Here is a 6,000-nt window from a genome sequence, read left to right as displayed (position 1 = left end):
ACATTCATAACTATTAAAATATAATTCTAATGCACTGACCTGATTTCACAGCACATCAAAAATTTAATTCAAACCCAATGACTCTCACAGATGTCCACTAGTTTTCCAGTGGGTGTTATGTGGAAGGTCAGACAAATTTGAACATTTTGTAAAACTGGCAACCCTGTCAATAACATTTTTTTGTGCCCACAGACACAACAGCACTTTGAGGAACAAGCGATGCTAATCTTTATGGAAGGAAGCCCCTTTTATCAAGGAGAGCTCTGAGAGAGTGCAGAAATTTGGGAAAGGGATCCAGCTGCCCCATTTCTGGTAGAGTGGGGCCAGCCGAAGAGTATCTTGGGCTGGTGAGGGGACGTTACATGGCTACGGTCCCCATGGCTTTGTGATGAGGCTTGGAGGACTTCGAGTGTTAGAAGCCAAAGATTTTCTGGCTTTGTGGATGGCTGAGGGAGAGAAGCTCTCAGAAGCTACAAAATAAGGAGGAAGCTCAAGTTCTGGATGTATAACGGTTGCCCCTTCTCTGTGTCTGCTTCTGCTCACATTTCTAACAAATATAAGCTTTTGAATCTGGGAGGCCAATTAGGATTGTGACTACACCCCTTATGGGCAGTTTATTTGTATTAAGTCAACGCCCCCTAGGCCTCTGTTCTCCTATCTGAAAAAAAGAAGGCTGTGGACCCAATGACAGACGCCTCCTTCAGGGCTAAATCACTGTAAATTTTACAAAATAAAATGGGTTAGAAATATAAAATGTAATCAGCCAAGATGGCAATTTAGACAGATCTTTTAGCATTTTTTGAAACGCGTTGCTAATACCTGGGGGATACATGATGTGTGGGAGCCCCTAAGGGACAAGGTGACAGTTTTCAGGGCATTTATATAATTGAAGGGAAAACTCTTGGAATAAATTTTCTTAGAGATCCAAAGTTTACCTCCATGTCTCCATTGCACCACCTGCTCACAATTAAAGGATGACAACATATACCCACCTGCATCCTGCAGGCATCAATTACCCCTGATTATCAGTTAGTTCAGACAGGCTGTCCAAACTTCTAAAGCCATGCTTTTTTGTTGTATCTGCAAGCAAGTCACCTTTTCTGTACTCAATATTGATCACTTAGGTTACTTTCCCTACAGGATCTCAATTTTTTTCATTCATAAAATGAAAACATGGTGTAAAAAATATCACTAGCCCCTCTTGAACTAATATTTTATTTTTGTAAGGGTTTATTGCATAAGTGCCCTTTCCTACTCATTGTAGGAGACGTTTAACAAAACAAAGAAATATAATACAAAGATTTTGACTTTGAAGATTCCCATTATGTTTCAATTTGAAAGGCTTCATGAACTAGATATGAATTTAAAACCTCAAAGTAATCAACCAGTTAACAAAATGTACTACTTTTTAAAAGTTAAAGCTTCAGTAAAACCTGTTTGCCAATTTTAATTTTATTCATTTTTAATATCCTGTTTTTAATGAGCAAATTAATCCAGGTTATCCAATTGATTTGCATTGTAAATCATCTTTGTGCCTTAGAAGGCAGACTTTGCTAAAAGTAAATGGATTGTTAAACAATAATTTCTTGAATATGGCACCAAAACACAGGCAAAAAAGAAACCAAACTACATCAAGATAAAAAACTTCTGTACATCAAAGAACTCAATGAACAGATTGAAAAAGCAATCCATGAGATGCAGGAATATATTTATAAACCATGTATCTGATAAAGGGTTGGTATCCAAAATATATAAAGAAATATAATTCAACAACAAACCAACCTGATCATAAAAATGAGTAAAGGACTTGAATAGACATTTCTCCAAAGAAAATACCCAAATGGTCAACAAGCACATGAAAAGAAGTTCAACATTACTAATTAGTAAGAAAATGCAAATTAAAATCACAATGAGATACCACCTCATACTCATCAGGATGGCTACTAGTAAAACCAGAAAATAACAAGTACTAGTGAGGATGTGGAGAAACTGATAGTCTTTGTCATCTATCCACTTGTCACCAATTACTCCACTGTGGGTTGACTGAGATTCAGCTGATCTAGGCTGGATATGACTGGGCTGGGCTCCAGGCGGCAGGCTGGGTCCATATCTGATCCACTGGCCCCGCATCCTCCTACTTAAGGCATGATATTCTCATGGTGATGGCAAGAGTACAAGGAGGACAGAGGGACACTTGTGTTGACTTTTAAGGTGTAGGCGTCAAGTCTACCCACTGTCATTTGAGTTGCATGCCTTTGGCCAAAGAAAATCATGTGATATCAGTGGGGCAAGGAATTGCCCTCCTTCCATGGAGGATATGAAAGGGGTAGGTATTTGTTGAACAATAGTTTAATATACCCACAAGACATAAAAATAGAATAAAATATTTCATAGTCAATAACATAATCAATATTAATTGGCCCTTATTTGCTATGAAATAAAATGCAGGCTTAATATTGACGGAGTGAAGTCTAATATAGGAGTTGAAATCCATATGCTTTACATTTTTTCAGATTTTCTGAGACTCCAGTTAAACAGACATCGGGCCTAACTACTGGGAAGAAGTGTTTAGAAATGGAATCAACTTTTCTGTTGCAGTTTCCCAAGACTGGAAACAATTCCATCACGTGCCCATTGAACCCCTTCCTCTGCCTGTATCATCAATACTGGTAGGTCCATTCCTCCAGAAATGTACACAGATGGGACCAAATGTCAGTGCCGTCTTGGTTAGAACAGCGCTTTGGTGGGGGGAGCATTCTCCTGGGTCCACCTTTGACTGGGCTCTGAACTTGGGCAAGTCGTATAAAGTCACAAGTCCACAGTTTATTTAGCAAAACTTGCCCATATTGGTAAATAGGTTGCTGTGTTGACTACACGAGATAAAACAGGGAAATGCAATTCACAATATTCACCAGAAAATAGATATCCCTATTTATAATTTGTCTAGACTATAGTTTCTGTAAGTTTAGTTCTCTTCAAGTGTGCTTATTTACTCAATTTAATTTGTCTTTAGTTAGTAGCCCACTGTCTGTGTTTATTTATTTTTTTATATTAGCACATAGAAAATTTATTTAATATTGCTGACTTGAAAAATTATATGAATGTATAGTTTATTTTTTAATTTTATTTTTAATTTTTTATTTATTTTACATGAACATACATATATTCATTGTCACATTCTTTTTCACTGTGAGCTACCGCAAGTTCTTGTATATGTTTCCCTGTGCTCTACAGTATAATCTTGTTTATCTGTTCTACGTATGCCTGTCAGTATCTACAGATTTCGAACTCCCAGTCTGTCCCTTCCCACCCACCTCTTCCCTAGCAACCACAAGTTTGTATTCTATGTCTATGAGTCTGTTTCTATTTGTATGTATGTATGTATGTACGTACGTACGTACGTATCTATCTATCTATTTATTTATTTATTTATTTATTTATTTATTTATTTATTTATTTATTTATTTATTTATTTAGATTCCACATATGAGCGACCTCTTATAGTATTTTTCTTTCTCTTTCTGGCTTACTTCACTTAGAATGATATTCTCCAGGGGCATCTTTGATTAGTAGCCCACTGTCTTCAAACGCAAGAACAAAAGTTTTCATTTGTTGATAAATAACCAATAGCATTCTTGGGTTAATTGTTCTTAGAGACGGCTGACAGAAATAGATGAGAATAAAAATGATCAGTTAGCTAACTGTTTAAATTTGGTTTGAATAATACAGGGTAGTATACTTGCTTTGAAATTTTCATTTCATAGTATCACACTGCTCACAAAGGATATAACTTATTGAAGCAGGTAACTTTTTCTCATTCTTATTGTATGTGATAAATATCCCATTATATAATTCATGGCTTACTAAAATTCAATCAGGAAGCACTCAAAGTATTTAAGAATTACCAGAATTCACCACATCACTTGCCATGTGAATGGCTTGCTCAATAAGAGAAAACTGATGCATACATTCTAGGGTTTTTTTTTTTTTCCAATTTCTAATTTTGATCTCTAGCAGTTCTACTAAATAACATCTCTATGAAACATTATGATTTCATGTCACTGTTAGTCTTGAGAAGTTCAAAAAAGCAATTCATAGATTTCTTTTCAAACAAGATTCATGCTTCTGAAATAGGCCAGCCAAATTTAGAAAAATATATTTGGAAAGGCTTTTTATTCCTAAGGGTTAGGCTCTTTACAGCTAATTTTATTTAACTGGAGAGTGCTTATCATATGATTGAGAAAAATAATATAAGCATAAGTTTCATGGCATCATGGGACTGTGTTTATATGCTCACAAATCTCAGATATGGAAATTAATCATTCAGAGAAAAAGAATGATTTTTGAAAATAGACATGACTGTAATAAAGCCTATCCACAGCCATGTAAAATTCACCTTTCTGAAGTTATGCTAGTGTTTTATAAACACCAATATATGAATAAATATTAATTTTCTTGAATTTTCTTAGTCTGAAATTATAGACTCTTCCAAAGTTCGTAAGTTGCTATGTAATCATTTTCAATATTCCTGGAGATCAGCCAAGCTCAAAACTTCAAAGTAGAAATGATGACATCAGAGCACAGGACAACACATTATAAAATGCCCCAAAGGAATTGCTACACAACAGACTTTGTTCCATTTTTTAAAATGATAAAATGATGAAGTAGTCTACCTTTTAATGAAGGATGCTCAAGCCTCTAAGAAAGCCTGGGGCGCATGAAGTAAAGGATATGAACACAAAAGGAGTTGAATTCCTAGTAACACAACAATTGCTAAAGTGTTTCAGATCTTCATTACTTCAGATCCTTTGCGCTGCAACTTTACAACTCCTCCTGTCAGAAGGTGGCTGCATCTGTTTTCCCACATCTCTTTTGTTTAATTAATTTATTTTTTATTGAAGTATAGTTGATTTACAATGTTGTGTTAGTTTCAGGTGTACAGCAACGTGATTCAATTATGCATATATATATATATATATATATATATATAAAATATTCTTTTTCAGATTCTTTTCCGTTTTAGGTAATTAAAAGACACTGAATTTAGTTCCCTATACTATACAGTAGGTCCTTGCTGTTTATCTATTTGATTTATAGCACTGTGTACGTCAATCCCAAACTCCTAATTTATCCTTCCCTTACCCTTTCCCCTTTGGTAATCGTAAGTTTGTTTTCTATGTCTGTGAGTCTGTTTCTGGTTTGTAAATAAGTTTATTTGCATCTTTTTTTTCAGATTCCACACATAAGTGATGTCATACAATATCTGTCTTTCTCTGACTTAGTATGATAATCTCTAGGTTCATCCATGTTGCTACAAATGGCAATATTTTTTATAGCTGAGTAGTAGTCCATTGTATATAAATCTACCACATCTTCTTTATCCATTCATCTGTTGATGGACACTTAAGTTGCTTCCATGTCTTGACTATTGTAAACAGTGTTGCTATGAACATTGGGGTACATGTATCTTTTCAAGTTAGGGTTTTCTCTGGATATACACCCAGGAGTGGGATTGCTGGATCATGTGGTAATTCTATGTTTAGTTTTTTAAGAAACCTCCATACTGTTCCCCATAGTGGCTGCACCAGTTTACCTTACCACCAGCAGTGTAGGAGGGTTCCTTTTCCTCCACACCCTCTCCAGCATTTATTATTTGTAGGATTTTTAATGATGGCCATTCTGACTGGTGTGAGGTGATATCTCTTTTTGGTTTTGATTTATATTTCTCTAATAATTAACAATATTGAGCATCTTTTCATGTACCTGTTGGCCATCTATATGTCTTCTTTAGAGCAGTGTTTCCCACCTCTTGAATCTGGGCTGGCTTTTGGCCCAGAGAACAGGTAAGAGTTAAGCCTGTTCCCAGCCTGTGTGTGAAGGGAACTTCCACTTCTGTTCTCTCTCGGAGTCTTCCCAGCCCCTTAAGAATATGCTCCAGCCAGACTCTTGGAGGATGAGAGCACATGTACAGCCTGTGTCCTAGCTGAGGCCATGCTAGAC

The sequence above is a fragment of the Vicugna pacos genome, chromosome 19 (genome assembly GCF_048564905.1).
Source record: "Vicugna pacos chromosome 19, VicPac4, whole genome shotgun sequence".
NCBI lineage: Eukaryota > Metazoa > Chordata > Mammalia > Artiodactyla > Camelidae > Vicugna > Vicugna pacos.
The sequence above is the reverse complement of the archived record's forward strand: the minus strand, read 5'-3'. Positions refer to the sequence as shown.